The following is a 22,685-nucleotide window of genomic DNA, read 5'->3' on the forward strand; positions in this document are numbered from 1 at the left end:
GTTAGTTCGAATCCTGGGCGCGGACATGACACTGCTCTTCAGACCACGCTGAGGCAGCGTCCCACATACCACAACTAGAAGAACCCACAACGAAGAATACACAGCTATGTACCGGGGGGCTTTGGGGAGAAAAAGGAAAAAATAAAAAAATCTTTAAAAAAAAAAAAAAAAAGCGAAGTGGCTTAAAGCGAACTTTCGAAAAGCGGGGGTTACTTGTATAGCTAAAATAAACTTTTCTCACTTAAAAACATTGTTTTAAAATCTTTAATATTATCTAATAATCAGTCCATATTTAAATGTCCCTGAAATCATATATAACTCCAAAACGTGATCCAGCCTGAGACCACACAGTGTATGGGATTGCTAGTTCTTCTGCTCCCTTTCAATCTGGCAAGGCACATTTTAATGACACTGTCTTGCTCAAGAGAATGGCTCACAATGAAGAAAATACTCCAAATTCTGGACTTATCTGATCGTTTCCTTGTGGCCATTTACCTTTTCCCTGTAAAATGGAAATTAGATATAAAGGCTCAGTGAGATTTAAACTTTTTGGCTACATATTGCATCTCATCGAGGGCTCTCCATATCTAGTTGTCCACCAGCGGGATGCTGAGAGAGACCACTGGGATGGGGTAACCTCTTCCCTCCATGGCAACCAGGACCAATCTCTGTGGTGTGAGTGTGGCCCCATTCAGGTGTCCATTTCTCCATCAATCATTCTTCCAAGGGGGTCATCACCAGTTCCCTGCCTGAATCAATGATTGGATTAAGTGTTGCAAAATGATTATTTCCTACATATATCATTTCCTATATGTTGACTGGGGGCATTCCTCATCAACTGTGGATATCTGATTACCCTTGTAGAGGAGGAAAACAATTTTCCCTCTACCCTTCTAGATTTTTGGCTGAGACCCCCCTGTAATCAAAAGACAGATTAACAGAAGAAAAACAAACAGCTGTTTAATAGCATGTATACCTCCTGTATGCATGGGAGACAATCCAGGAAAACTGAGTAACTTTCCAAAATAGTCCAAGTCATCACCTTAAATACCATCTCCAGCTAAAGACAGAGGAAGATGGGGCTGGGGGTGGGGGGCAGCTATGGGAGGTTATCAGGCAAAGCACAGGAAACAAGGGTGTGGTTGTTATGTCGATTTAGATCCTTGCCTTCTCCATTAATAAGAGTTTCCAGATAATTAGTCATCTTCCTCTTCCTGGTGCAGGAATCGACAGCAGAGTAACAGATGTTTGCCCTGCCATGTGGACAAGTCTTTCTGTTATAAAAAGTGATCTCTGGTAATAGCTCCCTTCCTGGCACAGGTCCCCTGTCTAAATTCTTTGAGGCAGTTAAGGGAGAGGCAAAAAAGCTTTTCTTGAGTCTGCAGGGTCTTAACTGCCTTCAGCTCAAAATAATCCATATGCCAAACTGGCACATTCTAGGGTGAGGGACTTCTGCTCCATCTCACATATCAGGAGCAGTACTGGGAGAACTCACTAATGTTTATGCCAAAACACAGAGCTGAGAAGAACGGAGGAGGTCATAAGGAGGGGTTTGGATTTTCTCTCACTCCTGAAGGCTGAGTGGGTCAGTGGAGCAGGGGTCAGTGGACCAGGAGACGCCTTGGGGTGATGCAGCGGGACAGGAGAGAGCTTTGCAGATCTGGCTGCCCAAGAGCTGAGGGGCACAGCAGGAGCAGCTGAGAAGGGACTGAAGGAGCAATTACCATAAGCAGCAAGTGTCCGCAAAGAGTTGACCACGTGACAGACCCTTGCCTCTCCGATACCGCAGTCCTTGTCATGAATCACTCAGCCTACCGCCTGGAATATGGGAGCTAGGCAATAACGTTCCTCCTGTTGTTCTCACCATTATTATGAAGAGGCAGGGGTGCTCCCCGGTCACTGCTGGGATCAAGCACTTGCCCAATTACTAGAAGCCACTGAAAAGTGGGACCAGCTGACTCCCAAGAGCACAACAATGCACAGCAGTCCCCTGGGCAGTCTCAGACCTCCTGGGAGGGTCAGAGTTGGGAATGAAGTGGAATTGGATTCTGGGAGGCAGGGAACCCTACACCTCGCTGGTGCCTCTGACAGTCTCTGACGTTGAAGGAGCCACAGCTGGGTCACACAGATTCAGGAAGAGGAAGCAGGAAGAGGGGTCTGAGGGGCCTGGGGTGCAGAGAGGAGACATGGACATCCAGACGTGGTCGAACCCCCAGAGACAGATCTGGTTAAATGCAATGTGATCTGGGCAAGACCAGGAAAGTAACTTCCTCCTCCTTCTCTTGTGCTCCTCCCAGTGGAGGGGACCTTGGATACTTTCCAAGACTCCTCCCTTTATGCCTAATGTGAGTGAAACTGGGACCCCTCTCCCTGGTTTAACAGTGAATCTTGCAAGCAAGGTGCATAGGCTAAAGTCGGTACAATAAAATCCACGCTGTACTTGAAGCAGCTGTGCAGGCCTCCTAAGCCTGTGCCAAAATGACCTTGCAACCCCACACCTCATGACTGAAGATGCCAGCTGGACAGACACACAACAGGAAGAGATAAAGGGGCCTCACTCCCACATTTTCCAGCACATTTCTTAGAGACTGAGGGGAACAGTAACAACCTTGGTCCTTGCCTCCCTCCACACATGGATAACACCAACCCTCCAAGCCTTGTTTGATGAATAACTGAAAAGGTCTTGTTCTTGATATCCTCGAAGTATACGAATGCTAGCTGTGTATGCCCTTTCCTGCACAGACACTGCTTTGTTAAAAGGGATATGAACTGTGCTCAGATCTGTAGACCTGGGACCAGTTCCTCAGAACACTCTGTTGGACTGGGATTCGAATTGCTCACTTTGATTATCAAATAAACTCCTTTAATTAACCTTTACCCAGACTCTATTCCAGTCGACACTGGCCCTCCCCTTAGGCTGGAGCCCCTCGAAGGAGAGGACCTTCCAATGGGTTCCATGGGCCTCATTCCCTTTGTTTTGCATCTCTTGATTCCTACTCCCACTCTGTAAGGCTCAGGCTGTCTTTTTTTTTAAAGATTTTATTTTTTTCCTTTTTCTTCCCAAAGCCCCCTGGTACATAGTTGTATATTCTTCGTTGTGGGTCCTTCTAGTTGTGGCATGCGGGACGCTGCCTCAGCGTGGTTTGATGAGCAGTGCCATGCCCGCGCCCAGGATTCGAACTGACGAAACACTGGGCCGCCAGCAGCGGAGCGCGCGAACTTAACCACTCGGCCACGGGGCCAGCCCCCTCAGGCTGCTTTTTATGGGTAACATACAAATCTATAAACAGAAATATGTGGGGATTTATACTCTCTCCTCCGTAATAAGCTGTTGGCTCCTTTGAGACAAGGAACCCATTTTCTGCAAGATACCTTATATTATCTATTATGCAAACGGGAGAATTTGCGAATGTTACTGATTGACATCTGTTCTCCACAGTTCTGTTGGGAATGCTCGCAGGTCTGTCCTCAGCGTCACAGGTGAACATATCAAATAGCACTAGATGTTCCAAACATGTTTGTTTTTCTTTCCCAAGAGGACTTCCTTGCACTTCCCTAAGTCATTTCACCAGGTGGCTCACCAAACTGTAACCTCGTCCAATAAATTTGTCGGGCAAATACGTCATAGACGCTGAAGCTAGTAACGTCGAGGACAAACCAGGATTTCTGGCTTCACTTGTTGGCTCCAAGCATCTGGAGAACTTGCTCATATTTTCTTAACTTTGTTCTACATTTAATTTTATTAAAAATTTTGTAATGATCAGCAAATTAATGAGATTTAATAAGACAATGTATGTAAAACGCTTAACACAGCCCTGACACCAAGCTTGCTCTCCCAATGTGAGCTCATTTTATTGCCCGCTCTTTGGAGAAATCATCTTATTCATCATTGTCTCACAGAACCATATGATACACTATGTAAGGAAGCAATGTCTAAATTGTTGAACTTTGCTTGGTATTTTTTTGCTTGATACATTTTCAGAGTCTGCCCCTTCCTATTTTCCCTGCATTTTCTACTTTCTAAAGTGGTCGTAGATACCAGCACAGGAAGACCTCCATGAAAAGAAAATGCCTTCTCTGTGCATTATTCATGGCCTCCATGACCCAGAAAGGGCTGGCCTAGTTTTCTATTTTCACAGGGACATTTTGCACAGCCGCATTCTGTGTGATTGTTAGCAGTCATGGCAGGTAGTATTTTATTCAGCCCAATCTGGACGTCCACACAACCCCAAACCAGGATAAGAAAACTGGAGCCCCTCTTGGGAAATTGATTTGCGAGAAATTTCCTGTCTGTTTGGGTGGTATGTCCACTCTGAGATGGGTCTCTAAGGACCCTGTGATGGGATTCAAGTCAGTAAAATGTAGAGGGGACATGTTCCTGTATGGAACGTGCTTCTCCTCTACCCAAGGAGGTGGAGTTTTAAATGAAGACTGACAATGCCAATGTCTGCCTAGTCCAGTGGTCCTCAGATTTTCATCTGCATCGAAATCACTTGGGGAAGTTTGAGAAAAGTCAGAATCCAGGGCCTCTCCACTCCCACCCTCTGCTTATACACAGATTCTAATTCACTAGGTCAGGGAGGGGGTTCTGGGAATCTGCCTTTTTAACTAGTGCCCCAGGTGACTTGGCAGACGATGCACAGGCCACCATTTTAGAAATGCTGGTAGAGTCCATTCACGGTCTTTCATTCAACGAGCATTTACTGTATGCACAGGGTAAAACTGGGCAGCATGAACAAAAATTGTGCATGCGGTGTATCAGAAAGAATATACAAAACACTGACGAAATACAGTTTGCAAAGCCTGTTCACGTCTGTTATTTCCTCTCCATGTCAACTACGTGAGAGAGGCAGAGAAGTGATTGGTATTTCCATTTCACACAAAAATGGGAGAATTTAAGTAATCATCCCAAGTTTCTAGGGCTGCTAGATGACAGACATGGATCAGAGCCAGGACTTTTGACTGCTAGGGCTGGAGAGAGGAAAACCATGACGATAGGTACCCTCACCCCCAGAAAGACAAGGGCATAAAGCTGTACTTACACGGATGTTCATTGCCATGTGTATTGCAGGGGAAAATTAGAAACAACCTAAATGTTCATAAATAGGGACTTGGTTAAAAAAAAGCAAACAAGGGGCTGGCCCCGTGGCCGAGTGGTTAAGTTTGCATGCTCCGCTGCAGGCGGCCCAGTGTTTCGTCAGTTCGAATCCCGGGTGCGGGCATGGCACTGCTCATCAAACCACGCTGAGGCAGCGTCCCGCATGCCACAACTAGAAGGTCCCACAACGAAGAATATACAACTATGTACTGGGGGGCTTTGGGGAGAAAAAGGAAAAAAATAAAATCTTTAAAAAAAAAAAGCAAACGAGTATTAGGTATCCATACAGCAGAATATTCTGCAGTCTTTCAAAAGGAAAAGGTATATCTTTGTTTACATAGAAAAATGTTTATGATGCAATGTAAAGTTTTAAAAGAAATCACCAAACTCTAGGTAGAGAACGGTCCCTTTTGTGGAAAAAATTGTGCATGAATTTAAAGTCTGAAAGGCCGTTACCTTCCACACATCTATACAGAGAGAGAGAGGGAGAAAGAGAGTGAGCTGTCAGAGGCGCAGATTCCCGCTGTATTTCTCGGCATCCTGGTGAACAGTTGCTGTTGCATGAACACTAATCCATAGAGCTTTCCTCGGACCCTCTGTGGAACAGAGCGCTCAGGAGTCAATTTCTGTAAAGTAAGTTGTATATGAATTTGAGAAGTATTTGGCATAGAAAGAAATAACCTCATTCGAGGTGATGGCCATTGGCCAGGAGCTCCTCTCCCGAGAACCACTACACTGTTCTTAATTGTAATTATAATACTATTCTATTTCATATGAGGTAACAGTGTAACATTAATGTATGTATCCAACACAGAAATATAGTGAAGGTTTTAGTTTATAAGAGCCAAACATTACAAAAAATAAAATCTAAAATTTAAAAAATAATAGTAATTGTTGCACAGTTGTTGGAGGGGAGTGCATTTAGCAAGAAGATTTTCTCTTGGAGAAGGTGAATCTTGGAGCCTTGAAAGACAAGAATTGGCTGGGAGGAAGGAAAAAATAAAACACATATCCAAAAGTAATCAAAAAAATTTTCCAACTCACAGCTACAGAGTACTGTGAGACATTTTATTAAAAATTTCTTGTAGGCTTTTTCAGAATTGAGTAATGTGTATTATCAATATAATTCCACTTTCAACCAATCATTGTTTGCCTCTCCTCAGCAGGATCTAGAGGGACAAAGATGGCAAGACAAGGTCCCTGTCCTGGAGAGGCAATAGTCTTACCCTCTATTTTTCAATCTGCAATAAATTCTACTCAAAGTGAAACAGGCATAGATGCATTCCTCAAATGATGGGCAAAAAGGCTCTTAGATGCAGAGGCTAGTGTCTTTAGTGGCTGGTTTACTATTTTTAACAAGATGAAATGTTTTTTGTACTTGTCAATACTGAAATTTATTTTTTGAGAAAACAAAATATTACTTTTTTTCCTTCACTCTAATCATGAAGACAAAAACCTAAAGAAAAACAACATTTAATTCCCATGAGAGTGACTTATGACATTTCTAGGTCAAGGGCTGCCCTCTGCCCCTTAAGAATCTGATGAAAGTGAGGACTTGTCCTCTGAATGCACATATGCACGTACTCACGAAATACTGCAGACAATTTCAGGAGGTCAAGGACCACCAAGCCCATCCATGGACACCAGTTAATCAACTCTGTTCTAGACGTTTGTTCTTTTCAAATGCGAATGTGACACTATTTATTCAGCAAATATTTTTAGAGCACCTGCACCGTACTACGCAGAAGCCCTGTTGGGAGTCGGGTAGCCACCTGTGTTTTAACAAGCCCTCAGGGTGATTCTGATGCATGCTATAGTTTGAAATCCACTGGCCTAAACCAAAATATGCCATACTTGGGTCCTGCCTCCCAAGAGGTTCTGATTTATTTGGTCTGGTACGGGAGTCCAATCTTTGGTGTTTTTAAAACCTCTCCAGGAAATTCTTAGATGCAGGCGTAGTAGAGACTCGTTGATTTAAACTCTGGAAATGTGCTTTCTGGCTCCTGATAAACATTTATAGTCCCCAGAGAAGAAAATCTGTTGTCCACACCTATGTATCCACAGCTCCCAGTATACACGGTGGCATGAGGCTCAGAGCTTGAAAGGTGTCCAGCAGGACCAGACAGCCCTGCTTCAATCAGGAGGGCTCTTTGGAGGCTGTGTTCCTCCAAATGTCCCTCTGCGCCCCAACTAATTTACTGTTCAAGAGCAGAAGCCCCAAATCCTGCTTCCTAGTTAATTACTAAATAGTAATTTCTCTTTTAGAGTTGGTTTAATGGAAAAGATAACATGCAATCTCTGAGTGGTCTACAAGAAACTAGAGGAGGGTAAATCCATCCTTGGGGTGAAGGCATGTCACTTACAATTGCTGTCCTTAGTGACAAATAGATCAATTTTTGTTACTGAACAGCTGCTCTGCTAACAGCTTCTGTTTAAACATCTATTTCACAACTAATGTAGAAATCTTTGCTTTGGAGAGTTTGCAGGCTTTCGATTCACATGAGACACAATTTTTGCAAGTCATTCCCCTCTGGAATATCTGCATGGAGTCACTAAAGCCAGGTAAAAGACACTGCCTTGACCAGTAGAGTGATTTTTATTAAATAATGCAATATATATACATATATATATATAGGCACACATATGTTATTAAAAAATAATAATAGACCTCATTTTATTGAGCATTTATTATAAATGGGTTCTGTATTGGATATATTACATACATTAGTTCATATATTCTTCACAAGAATTATTCAAAGCTATTATTATCCGCATTTGATGTTGTTCAAGGTCAAATACTCAGAATTTAAACTCAGATCTTTCTGATTCCAGAATCTATGGACTTGTCACCATATTGCACTATCTTCCATCCTATTTGGACACCTAGCATTCTACTATTTATGTCTGCTTCATAAATTAGTATGGGGAAGACTCATACGATAGAACTCAAACTCCTCTTGCAATTGAACATTGAAAGTGTTTGAGAAAGTAGGAGCGCCATGCTCACCATCTGCCTGTTCTAGCTGCCTCTGTTTTAAGCTGGTAAGATACTCTCTCTCAATATTGGATTTATCTTGGCAGCTGTACGAGAGCCTGTAGAATGGATTAACTCATTCACACAATCATCTATTACTGTATTGAAGTAACAGCAAAATACTGCTCTAAGAACTATCTGCTTACTTTGGTAAGTTGAAGAAAAGCTAACCATGTTGTTTAAGCAAGAAACTATCCACTTAGGGCCTGACGAATGTGATATGCTTTTATACAAGTGAGAATAAACAGAATTTGCCAAATCTTCACTTGGCTCAGTTGTGTGATCCTGACACGACAATGGCCTTTGGGAAGAGTGAATTTTAGGTAAAATAGAATTTGGCATGCACTTGCTATTACATCACAATTCTTCCAAGTATTAAAAATTATAATGATTTATTCTGTTTATAACAAAATAGTCATACTGTGTTCCCTCAGTATAAGCAAAGTCTTTCTTTTAAAGTTTCCCCCTCGGTCCATCTATTCTCTTAGAAGCCAGAAGGACCACTTTACAAGCCCCTGAGGAAGACCTTAGAAGTCCTTTGGCCCCACAGGGTTGTGACTTATCCAGGTTCACACGTGGTGAACAACAATGATACAGTTCTGCTTCCTATCCATAAGCCTACTTTACCTCCTTATGTTGCAAATTTGTCGTATGAACAATACTTTTTAATCTTAAGCTTTATCATGTTAAATTATAGGGGTGCATTTCATCATAAGAAAAATAGAAAATAAGGAAGTGACCAGCTTAGGGGAAAGGAAAAGCTTCAAGCAAAAATGATAAAAATAACTTAGGTCCACACTGCTGGTTTCTCACCTCAATCACGATCTCCAAATGCTCATGCCTTGTGAGGCCTAGAAGTGCCAAATATTTAAGAGAGAGATGATGTTATGCTTGTTAGAAATACTGCTTTCTCCATTCACAAATGAATGTTGATTAATAAATTATATAATAATATCAAGGAAACTTTTCAGAAAATTAAGAGTTTTTAATCCACAAAATATTTATCCAGTCAGGAATCAAAGTTTTTGGTGTAGGTAAAAAGGAAGATGCCTGAATTCAACATTTATTATATCAAATGCCACTGCCATTCATTTACATATTGTTTACGGGAAATCAGATGTTGAAATAACTTTTAAAGTGTAATACAGTGTTTTTAACAGTAGTGAAGAATGAAGCAATCTAAATATTCATCACTCAAATTAATTATGGTACAATCATTTGATAGAATATTGATTCTGTAGGAGCATTAGAAGCATTCTTCAAGGAATTTTTAATAACATAGGAAATGTTCAGAAAATAATTCTCAGAGAAAAAAGCAAGACATAAAATTTCTCTCAATGAACAAAATATGTAAATACATAAAATATTAGAAAGTAACAGCAGAATATCAGCAACATTTATATAAGGGGAGGTAGGATTGTGGGTAATGTTCATTTTCTTCTTTATTTTTTTCAATATTTTACATTGGGCACTTATCCGTTTTTTAATAAGAAAAAATTTTATTTTGGTCTATCAGCAGGAAGAAAAACAAAAGTTACAAGGAATCTGACAAATCACCCAATGAATAACTAAGAGTTGCCTAATCCAATGCCCAGTCTCATTAGAGACATTCTCATTTGGATGTAAAACTTTTATGAAAGTATATCTGTTTTGTAGAAAACCACAGGCTACTAACATCTTCCTTGGGAGTTTGGTCTTATAAGATATTGGTTTGTATATCCCTTGTTTTCATGCCTGGTATAAAGTATTTTCTCAATAAATATGTGTTGAATGAACGAATGAGTGAATGAATAGGAAATGATTCCTCAGGTTGTAACTAGTGAAGAGGTCACCCTTTGCCCACTTTCCTTTATCATTGCAATCTTGAATTTTTTTTAATCAACCAGCAAGTACGTCTGTGAGTATTTGTCCTATAAATATTTTAATCGTAATTTTCTCTAAGCCTTCTCTAGGAGGATTAGGTTTAATATGCTTACAACAGCAATATGAATTTAACTAATACTAAAACCCTTAATGAGGGTGTGACTTTCCCCTGTCAATACGGAAAAGAAAGCATCAGACCTTGAACTTACATATAATTGTCTGAAAGCCTTGAAAACAGTAGAGGCTCCTTCCAATAGCACAAGACTTCCTGCGTGTTCACTTGTACTGGAGTTTGGCAACCAAATCCACTGGCATCACACAGTAAATACCACTCGTTGTCCTGCTTCCAAGTGTCTTGTTGCTAAAAATTTTGAAACTCTAGAAGTACTATGCTCAGAAGCTAGACTTCAATAGGAATGGAAATTAATTGGTATTCCTAAATCTGGGAAAAGAAGAGTAACTAGATCTACCCAATCGAGGAACCACTTGCCCTTAACAAAAGTTGTATTTTTACACTCTTGGGCTTTGTGGCTGTTCCTCATGTCTATTTACCACTGACTCCACAAACAATTTAGGACCTCTTTTTCAACAGTTCAGCCTATGGCATTTCAAGAAAAAGGAGTATGTCGAAACATTTTAAATTTGCTATTTAATTACTCGTTTACTTTTTCCCCATGCTTTGAGACTATGAAGAATTTGAGGGTGCTTTTAGGTAACACATAAAATATAATAATAAAAAGTAAACTAAAAATTAGGATCAGATAAAATGAAAGTGAAGTACACACACACACATGCTCACTCTCAAGGATTACTGTCCTACATAATTCGCTACAGGTGGGACACAAATTTGGCTTTGAGCCTCCTGGAAAACATAGCCCCAAAGAAAAGTCAGTTGCAGAGTCTTCTTTGTCCAAAAGAAGAAAACTTAAGGGTTTCTCAGGCCAACCAAAGATTTTATAGCACTCAGTTCTGAAAGAAGTTACTCAGAGGACTATGTGTAGGGACCACTTGAAGATAAGGCACACGACGCCCTTGATAATATCCCCACAGCAGATAGAGGTAGAGATTTCATAAGGCTGCTTCTTGTTGTGTCTTTCCAACAAGATCAATTTCATGATGCTAAAGAGCAACCCAGGGAGATCAGTCTGCGGTGAGCAAAAACGGTGCCCAAGGACGTCACTTTCTTACATTTTGGCTCAAATGCTGAACAAAGCCTCCATTAAAAAAATCAGAGTGGATGGATTGCTTCACCTGAGATCATTCATCTTCAATAGACGTAGGTCTAAAGTGTCATTGATTGAAGGAGGTTCCAGCCAAATACTTTAAGATCAACCAAATACATAGCCAGTGCTGAGATTCTTTAATAAAATCAAAGGCTAACCCAATCCATCTTGATGAGCCGTTCTACCTTGGCTGACAAAGGTACCCGCACGGAAAGTTAGAGTTTTGTTCAAACAACAACTTAGGGACTACTTTTGGACCAAATTGTCTTAAAATGCATTTTAAGAGTGTCAACTTGTAACATTTGATGTTTGGATAAGGTAAACCTATACCCAAACGAGACGAAACATTTTTAAGCTATTCAGAGAAATAACAACATCCGGATTAAAAGTAAGTCTGCTCAAAGTTAGCGTCACCAGCCCCAGTGAGGCCTTGGGCCCGCTACCCACTCTCTCTGTTTGTATTTCCACTTGGAAAAATGGGACTATGTGACCAAAGATCAAATGATATAAACAACTTGAAAGTGCATTGTACATTATAAAATGCCAAACCAATGCCTAAGATTATTATCACATCTGTGAAAGTTTTGTAAATGAACATTAGAACTTTATTTAGACTAAAGGTTCTGATTATAACCCTAATAATTTCCCCCGAAAATTCTTTACCCATTCAATTTAACAAGTATTTATCTGAGTACCTATCTAATGCTTTTGGTGGGACAAAATGATAACACGGCCCCTTAACACAGAGGGGCTAGAATGCGATTTCTAGAACATGTTATTAAACGATGCAATGAGTGCTCCTGACAATAACTTGCTGTGTAAGTTGAGAGCTGCTGGATCTGAGAGTGTCACGGCTTGATTGAGAAGCCTTCTCTAAGCAAGACAACACCGTAGAGTGTTTCTCCTCCTCTTCTTTTTTTTTCTTTCCTGAGGAAGATTCACCCTGAGGTAACATCCTTTGCCAATCTTCCTCTTGCACCCTGAGCCAACATCTGTTGCCAATCTTCTTCTATTTTGTATGTGAGCTGCCATCACAGCATGGCCACTGATGGATGAGTGGTGTGGGTCTGTGCCCAGACAAGAGCCGAGGCTGCCAAAGCAGAGGACACCAAACTTAACCACTAGGCCACTGAGGCTGGCCCTCTCCTCCTCTTCTCAATCAAGCCCTCTGTGATCTTGTCATACAGTTTTTGTTAATAAGTATTTAACTGATAAAATGTTCAAAGAAGAATTTTTTAAAATTGCCCCAGGATTGAGAGCTGTATTCATTTCCATGGGAGATTAAATTTTCTTGCCTGAACTCAGATCTTAAAAGACAATGAGTTTTTGTGAGTTCAGATGTTACGTGCTACTCACGAATGATCTTTTCAAGTGTTTTCCAAAAGCAACCATGCACAGCACAGATCGTTTTAGGCCTCGCCTTGTCCTCTGCCCTCCTCAGCAGAACACTGGCCTCTACAGTCCTGCTAATGCACAGGGCTATTTGAACCACTTTATAGTATAAATTGCTTAATGCTTATTTATGTATTTTGCAATCATCCCTTAATTGTTAACATCAAATAAAGAAGGTAGGAATGTGTCATAGCCTTACTTTAAAAAGATGCTTTTACATTCCTCTTTCCACAACAAGCTCTCACCTAAGCAACATGGAGGGAACAAAACCCCTAACCAACCTGTGCAAAGACCAGATCATAATTATAATGAATGTTTATATCAGTCCATCACAACATTACGACAAGCTATTGATAATTAAAAGTAAAAAGTGATGTTCAGTAAGCTACTTTGAAAAGTCCAACTAGTACAACTAAATATAGAGATCACTAATCAGTGCATATAGTAAATACATATGTAGAAAAACATTAATTTATTTCACTTTGTGAAATATAAATGAAGTTATGTGAATATATATGAAATTCATATATTCATATATGAATATATGAAATATAAATGAATTAATTTAATTTGTTAATTAAAATATTTCACTGAATATTTGTAGTAATTTTCTGGCCTTGTTTACAATTGAACAACTGGTGGAAAAGAGAGCTGGCTAAATATGTCAATACCATAAATAACACGATGTTGATGAGAATGTTTAACCTAGTTAAGATCAATTAAAACACACAACATTGGGGCTGGCCTGGTTGCATAGTGGTTAAGTTCACATGTTCTGCTTCACTGGCCTGGGGTTTGCAGGTTCTCATCCTGGGTGTGGACCTACACACTGCTCATCAAGCCGTGCTGTGGCAGTGTCCTGCATACAAAATAGAGGAAGATTGGCATAAACATTAGCTCAAGGACAATCTTCCTTAAGCAAAAAGAGGAAGATTGGAAACAGATGTTAGCTCAGGGCCAATCTTCCTCACTAAAAAAACAAAAACAAACCAAAAAACCCAGCACTTTAGCAGGATCATCTGGTTGTATTTGCTTGCATTTGATTTGTTAGTTATGCATTTATTACTTTGTAAATGTCAGCACTTTTAGTTCCTATTTTATTTGAAGGTAAAGCGACATTTTCTTGAATGGCTTCGTAATTCAGCCTTTTCACTCAGATTGGCCCTCCTCCAGGTTAGTGTGGATTGGTGAGTTGTTACTGCACGTGGATTTTTCCATTTATAGGACAGTTGCTCTCTCTAAACCGAGGGAGGCATTGGGCTTACACGGAAATGAAGTCCTGCTCCCTTCAGCTACTCCCTGGCAGGAGACTGTAAAATAAGGCTGGGCAGTGCACAGTGCCTTCTTCCCTTCGCTCAAGTTTATGCTTATTTGTCAGAAAATAAATACCAGTGGATGAATTTAATTTCTCAAAGAAAAATATTTCCAACTATTGTAAAGCAAGACCAAAAAAAGAAAAGAAAAATATATACATTTGCAACACATTTGAGCAACAAAGGACTAATAGCCCTAATATAAAAGGAGCTTTTAAAAATCGTTAAGGGGGAAAAGAACGAGAACAAAAGATGGACAAGGTACCTGATGTGGAATTTAATGAAGAAATCTGTGTCCACAAGGCTTTTACTTGTGGTGACTGTGAGCCTTGCATTTAACAGCCTAACTACATAAGAGTCGATTTTAAGTTGATAGCAAGTTAAGTTTGAACTCATTCTAAAACTCTACGTTTTTACTCCTCCCATAATGTTTTTTGTTTTTGATGTCACATTTTACATCTTTTTATTTTGTGTATCCCTTAACTGTTTATGGTAGTTACAGTTATTTTTACTGCTTCTGTCTTTTAACCTACACAACAGCTTCATAAGCGGTTTGTCCACTATCTTTGCTATTTGTTTACTTTATCAGTGAGATTTTTACTTTCACATATATATGAAATGTAAAAATCAAAACAAACAAACCAAACCAAACCAAACCTAACAGATACAGAGAAAAGATTGGTGGATGCCAGAGGGCACGTGGGTTGGAGCGTGGCAAAGTAGGTGAAGGATCAAGAGGTACAGACTTCCAGATATAAAATGAATGAGTCTTGGGAAGTAATGTATAGCATGGTGACTGCCATCAATAACATTGTATTGCATGTTTGATGGTGAGAGATGGTAACTGGACTTATTGTGGTGACCATTTCTCAGTGTATACAAACATAAAATCATTGTCTTGTACATCTGAAACTAGTATAATGTTATATGTCAAGTACACCTCAACAACAAAAAAAAGAAGAAATACATACAGTAGATGAATAAGTGGCGGATAATGAGAGCTGGGTTTGTTGCTGTCAGAAAAGGGCATCACAAATAAGGCAAAACAGAGGGTTAGAAGGAATTCTTGAATTCTACGGTGTTGAATTGGAGAATCAATATACCCCAGTGTACTCTAATTACTAAAAATTCGTGAATTTTATTATATTTTCAGATGGATAGATACAGGAATAGGGATATGGGCGTGTGTGTGTGTCTGTGTCCACGTGTGTATGTGCACGTATCTACTAGCTCCGTCTGCCGAAAGAGCCCAGAGGCAAGGATTTCTTAGTACCAGTGGGCACTCCTGGTACCCAGGCCTTATTTCCACAACCCATTCTCAAAGAAAAGGAACCAGGGTTCCTTGGACAAATGGCTAGGCCCAGGGTGGTGGCAGGGAAAGCAGAAGACGAGCCGTAAGGAAGTGCTCAATAAATGTGGGGATCATGTAAAAAAAGATGCAGGAGCCAACTTGAAACATTGGCCAAATCTGGGGTAATCTGAGCAGCAAAATAAGTGATGACAGTGTCTTAGCTTCGGCAGCTGTAACGAAATGCCACAGACTGAGTGGTTTAAATAACAGAAATTTATTTCTCACAGTTCTGAAGTCTAAGATCAAGGTGCCAGCGAGGTAGGTTTCATTCTTGGCTTGTACGTGGCCGCCGTCTCACTGTGTGCTCCCGTGACCTCTTGGTGTGTGCATGGAAAGAGAGAGGGAGAGCAAGCTTTCTGGTGTTTCTTCTTTCAGGGCAATAATTTCATCATGCGTGCCCTACCCTCATGACCTCATCTAACCTAATTACCTCCCAAAGGCCCCATCTTCACATTGAGGGTTAGGGTTTCAACATACGAATTTGAGGGTGGGGGATGCAAACATTCAGTCCACAACAGAAAATAATGCATTATAACTCATAGAGTAAAACAGGAATCCATGAGACTATGGTGATGTAAAAAAAAGAATAAATAAATAAATAGGGGTGAAATAAAAGCTGTTCATTAGAGTTGATTTCCAACTAATAACAGTAGAAAATGATGGGAATAAATGATCACCATTTGGTAAATATCACAGTAATAACTATTTTTGTCAAGAATCATCAATGGATACTCAACTTACTGGGTTGAAATATAATGAGAAATAGGATAATTACATAATATTAAACTGTAATCCCACAAGATACTTGTTAGTTACAAAAAGAAAAATAGTAACTTAAGAGCAGAGAAACTTGGCAGATCTTACTTTAACCAAGTGATCAAAGTTAACAGCCATAGTAACGGGACAGATCGACGTCACATGCCTTCTAATGTGATACATTGAGAAGTCTACATCATTTCTTCTGTGGTATTTTTGCAAAAATGCAAAATTTGAATTTAATCAGAGGAAACCTCAGACAAACTTAAATTGAGAGACTCTTTAAAAATCTGAAGTTCATGAAAGACAAAGAAGAACTGAGGAACTGTACCAAATCAAAGGAGACTAAGGAGATATGACAATTCATGCAACCTGTGATCCTAGGTTGCCCCTGAGTTAAGGGTAGTGTCCATTTATTATACTTCCAGCTTCCACATAACAAAAAGCATAGAAGCAAGCACTAAGCAAATGATTTTTAGTAAATATTTATTCATTGATTACTTACCAAGGAATCTAGATGAGTAGAGTCCTCTGCCCCCAGCAGCTCCCTCCTCTCTCAGTAGAAATAAGTGTTCTGAACTGCCCATAGAGTATAGGTATGCACTTAGGTATGTCAGAGGAGCTCTGTCATTCACCAGAGAATTTAGTACATAAGCTAAAAAAATCAAGCAGATGCCTTGAAAGTGCTGGACTCTGCCAAGTTAAGATGTTTCGTGATCTCAGAGGGGACTCATTCATTTGCTTGTGACTCTGGAGAACTAGAGAACCAGGCCTCCTTGCTGATGTGTCCTCAGTCCACATCTTCAGAGTGTCTACCCAGAGAGTGCCTATGTTGTCTATTTCCCCTTTTGGGAAATGTCACTGGAAAGATCACAAATTAAACCTCCCACTGCATTATTTTGCCTGAGAACTCTCATAAGTCTACCTGCAAATTTGCAGTTTCTACGAATGGTGGGTTAAGTTACTGAGATCATCTCTTTGATGAAAACAACCAAAAATACTGAGCAAAACTCACTTAAAAGCAGTGATGACCTAACACGACAGTAAAGAATTTTGAGGCTAAAATTAAAATGGAAAATGGGAACCCCAAGGAGTAAGCTAGAACAGAAGCTGATTTTGCTTTGGGGAATTTGACAATTCAGGTAAATTTTAACTTTCGTGTTGACAGCCTCGTGGAGTGAAGTGGACATAAATCAAAGTTCAGGTCATACACAAAGTTCAGAATTGAGAAGGAAATCCCCCCAAAAAAGCTGTGACCCTAAGGGGCTAGATCTTCAGAGTAAGGTGGTCAAGAGTTAACCAGGTTTCACAAAGATTTGCATCCAAGTTTCCATTCACCTGGGTGGTACAGGGAACCTGAGCCTTCGAATCTGATTTAAGGTAGTCCTAAACTTGTTTTGTCCCCATGTCCCTGGAAACTACACAAATCTTCTCTGGAGGAAGGTACATTCCTCATACTCTCACATTACTCCTGAAAATACTTTCATTCACAGTGACCAACACAGACACAAAGATGACCTGGCATTAAAAAAACAAATCACCGTAAGAAAGAAACAATAAGAACAGAGATAGGCCTACAAAGATTTCAAATACTACCATTACCAGATACAGACTACAGTCTGACTATACTTACTATGTTTAAAGAAATAAAAGACAAACTTGGAAATAATTACGAGAGGAAGGAAATCAGACCAAAAAAGATGGAATACTGTAACAGTGAAAACTGAGAATTCATGGAACAGATTTAGCTGAAGAAAGAATTATTGAACCAGGAAATAGGTCAGAAGATATTGTCCAGAAGGCAACATGGAAGGACAAAAAGACAAAGAACAAGAGATGGGAGAATAGAGTTAGAAGGCCTAACATACTTTTAACTTTAATCCCAGAAGGAGAAGAGAGAGAATATGAGGCGCAGAATGGGAGACACTTGAACACATGAAAATGGCTAGGGATTTAAAAAAAATTGATAAACAATATTTATCCATAGATTCAAGAAGCCTAACAAATCCAAGAAAGATATATAGAGGTCCACAGCTAAATAGAGCACATCAAAACTACAGAAAGCCAAAGTCAAAGAGAAAAATCTTAAAAACGCCTAGACCAAACCCATTTTCCTCCAGAAATGCCTCAATGGATTCTTAAATAAATTAACCCCCAGAGCATGAACCAAGATATTTTATTTTACAAAAACCTCTGCCATCCCTTAAGTTAATACACTTCTTGTTTCCTTTAATGATTACAAGAAATTGATATCCAGTGCCAACTAATAGACAGGCACACTAAAACTCCTTGGCAAAAGATAAAATTTTGCTTTTAGTTTCAGTTTAATTTTTCAAAGAAGTTAGACTTTGAGGGTATCCACCATTTAATAGAACAAATCAAAGGAAAGAAAGCACTGGAACATGAAATATAAAACTTGGTTTGACTCTCTAGGTTTGGCTAGAGAACATGACGAATTTTCTGGGATTCTCTGTAAATTTTTTCAGAGTGCATGGTTCACTGCTCACCAGGTTTCATCTCTGAAAGATTCTGAAAATCCTTTTAATCTTTTAAAAGGTAAAGCTTGACTGTCTCGTTTCCAAGAATGCAGAAGTCTTTGCAGGTGAAGAGAGGTGGCCTGAGGAACGGCGAACAGCATTGGAGGAATCCAAGACATGTGGATTCCATTCTCAGTTTTAGACTCAATTAGCTGTGTGACTTGGACAAGCCACTCTGCCTCAGGGGCCACAGTTAGTTCACACGCTTGTCACCGTATGTTTCTGACCACACTGACCTTCGAGTAAATCTCGATCCCAACAGTGGGCATACACGGTAGTTCTCCAGCTTCAGTCTTTGCCCATTAGTGCAAGAGAATCAAAGTCCCCGTACTACTTCTAGGTGTCACCCGCAGGTGACTCATATGTGCTCATGAGCCGAGTGATTTTAATTTCTTAAGATTTATACCTTCTTTTTCTCCCTGTTTTTTGACTCTCTTTGGGAGTCTGCAGCTGCAGCTTCCAAAATGAGACTTAAACGTCTTCCCCAGACACCAAGGCTGCAGTTCAGAGTTCTATTGAGCGCTGCATGATACTCTGGGGACCTCAGGGCACTGAAGTGTGTGGAGCTCTCCCTTTGAGGTTACCCTCTGTCACCTGGTGCAGGGCTGCCTTGAGTTCCCTGTGCTCATAGAGAGGTCAGTGACGTTGCTCTTCAAACTTCTGTTTCCTACAGCCTCCACACTCCCAGGGGTACGGCTTCAAGTCTGGCTGGATAAAGAGGGATGAAGGCAAGGAAAGAAGAGAGGCTAGAAACACACAGTTGTGAAGCCCCGTGAGCCAGACAAGGAGAGTGCACCTTCTTTTGTGGCTGCCGAGTCTGCTCAGGCTTCTAGCATGGCTCAAAGGGCTGGGAGAGTTCCCACCCAGAGACAGGACCAGGTTACTTACCCAGGGATCATCCATTTTGAACATTTCCATAAACTCAAAGTATTCTAGTAGCAGGCTATCCTTAGTGTGTTGGGTTTAAAGAGCCAGGACAATGCACCAAATGAGATGGTTTCCTGAAATCACTCCATTAAAGATTTAGTCTTTTGGATTTTGTGTATTTTCCAGCCCTCTATAAAAATACTAAGAATCCTGGGCTTCATCTGGAAAGAGTCTTGTTTTTTAGCTGGCTGATGAAAGACAATGCAGAAATGGGCCACAATTTGGAGCCTTAGAAAGAGAAAGAGGGAGAGAGTAAGAGCTATGCCATTGTCTGGTTCCTCTCAGCATGCAACTTACTTATTCATCCTTTCTTTATTATTGCAAAAACCTTAATTGAGGGCTTTTAGGGGTTTCATTGTGTCCCCTCAAAAGGTATGTTGAAGTCTTAATCTCCAGTACCTCAGAATGTGGCTCTATTCGGAAATAGTGTTGTTGCAGATACATTAGTTAAGTCAAGATGAGATCATACTGGAGCAGGGTGAGCCCTTAATCCAATATGAACTGTATCCTTACAAGAAGATGGTCATGTGAAAACACAGAGACCTGGGAAGAACGCCATGTGAAGACGGAGGATTGGAGCAATGCATCTGTGAGCCAAGGAACACCAAAGATTGCTAGAAAACCACCAGAAGCTAGAAAGAAGGAAGAAGGATTCCCATGTAGGTTTCAGAAGGAGCACAGCTCTGCGACACCTTGGTTTCAGACTTCCAGCCTCCAGAACTCTGAGACAGTAGATTTCTGATATTTCAAGTCATCCAGTTTCTGGTATTTTGTTACGGGAACTCCAGGAAACTAACACAAGGGCGCGTGTGCCAAATCTCATTTTAGTGGCTTTGAATCAAAGTCAAACAAGACATAGTCCCATACTCAGGGAATTGCTAGACAGGATTTTTTTAAAAAAGAAAGAGAGAGATTGGTTAAGAGGTTTGTATTGTTAGGAGAAGAGCTTTAAGAACTCAATATACATACTCCAAAGTAAATTAAAGAATTGAGCTGGAAAAAGTGGAGTCTGATAGGATGACATAGGTAAGATGCCCTCTGTCCTCTTCCTTTAGAAGTCCTGAGATGACAGCTTTGGAGATTGAAAAGATAGTTTATGTTTATAACAGAAAGGAAGCAGTGCTCACTAGAAGTCAGCATGAGGTTACCCAGAACAGGGTCTGTCAGGGTCAACTCATCGCCTTTGACAGAGAAGTCTGACTGGTAGATGACAACAGATCGCAGACAAAGTGTAGCGAGAATTGATGGACATGCCTGGTGATACCCCTCCTGATGTCCTTATGGACGAGAGGGGTGGTTGAGTTGGGAACTGAGTGAGCAGCTGTACCTAGGACTGATGATTCATTAATGGAGCTGTGCCCATCAGTGAAATGCCACGGAGCTCTTGCTGCCCTCTTCAACACTTTTGTTAGTGACCTGGAAAAGGCAGGCATCATCAAAGTTGTCTTTGATGGGCCAGATGACTCTGTCGACACCTGGATATATGCTCTCAGTTCCGGATGAAAGCACGTACTTAAGGAGGGCATAGGGAAACCAGAAAATGTTTTGAAGAGAATGACCAAGTTGGTGAGGTTTTTGGGGATATTCAGGCTAAACAAGAGAAGAACAGGAAAGACAAGACAGGCAAGAGAGAGTGTTTTCCCTGGATTGAAGGGATATGATCAATGGGTCAAAGAACAGGAAGGCAATCTCAGCTTGATGGAGAAGGGACTTTCATATGTTCGAGCCTTTTTTTAAAAAATGCAGGCAACGAAATGTGAATGATAGCAAATCTCTAGAGATTTGTCTATAAATTTAGTAAAAATTCTAGCAGGAATTTTTTTTTAAGAATCTAACAACTTATTCTAAATATATGGAAGAATAGAGGCTTATAAACAGCTAAATCAATTTCAAAAAAGAAGAGCAAAAATGTTACTCTTGTCCAGTTTATAATAAGATATACCAGAATGTCATGATGATAAGACAACGTGGACCTGGTTCAGCCACAGGTAAATAAAACAACGGAACAGAAACAAGAGCTCAGCAATACACTCCTGTGTGTATGGGAACTTGCTGTATGATGGAGATACTATTCGAATCAATGAAGGAAGTGGATGGACTGCTCAATGGGTGTTGTTGAGGAAACTTATGGATTTTATAGGGAAAATTATAGTCAGAAAATTTATACTATACAAAGATGGGTGAAGATAGATTAAAGAACTGAATGCGAAAGATGAACTCTAAAGCAAATATAAGAACATGTAGAAATACATATTAGCGATTTTGGAGTAGAAAGAACTTCAGCAAAATTTCCAAAGTACAAAGCATAAGGTAAAAATTATTCAATTGTCTATTTCAAAATTAAGGATTTTGAGTGCGTATACAAAGTTATCAGATTACTGACAGATTGGGACAAGTTATTTGCAGTGTAACACCATAAGAGATTAATACCTAGCTATACAAAATACCACAAGTAAATATTTGGGACATACAAGCAAATCCACGAGTAAACAATAGGAAGCCTATTTGGAAAACGGTCCTATTAAATTGGACCTTTGAGACCTTGGTTTCCTCATCCCTTATTCCCAAAATATTTATTGAGTGCCTGTCACATATCAGTACTGTTCTAGTACTGGGTATACAGCAGATAAAATTCCCTGCCCTTATGGAATTTAAATACCCCACAATGTTCTCTCCCACCAATAGGAAGAATAAATTAGTTTCTACTAAGTGAATTTTCGTTTTAAATCAATCATGTCATTTTAAAGTTGGCAGACTTTTTAGGGTGCATTTCTTCCTATTCCTTACTTTTGTATGACAATAAACGACTTACTGGACAACTCACACGGGTCTGACAAGCACACTAAGCTGATGCTAGTAGGGTTTAGAATGTAAAGCCCCAGGGTTAGGCGGATCCAGAAGGTCTAAGACCAAATCAAGGCTCTTCCTCTACAATCCATGTGTGACATTTGGCGAACTACCTGAGCTTCAATTCCTTCGTCAGTAAAATGGCACCAATGATGAGATGTCATAAAATTGGTATAAGGATTAAATGAGATCATATAAAACAGGTCAGCATCTGACACATGTTAAAAACTCAACGTTGGCTATTTTTACTTCTATACCTTGATTATGATTTTATGATTCCCAAAATTGTTATTTTCCTGCATACTATATTTCAAAATTAGTATGGTAAAATCCCTGGGTTTAAT

This window comes from Equus asinus, chromosome 24 (assembly GCF_041296235.1).
Source record: "Equus asinus isolate D_3611 breed Donkey chromosome 24, EquAss-T2T_v2, whole genome shotgun sequence".
Lineage (NCBI taxonomy): Eukaryota > Metazoa > Chordata > Mammalia > Perissodactyla > Equidae > Equus > Equus asinus.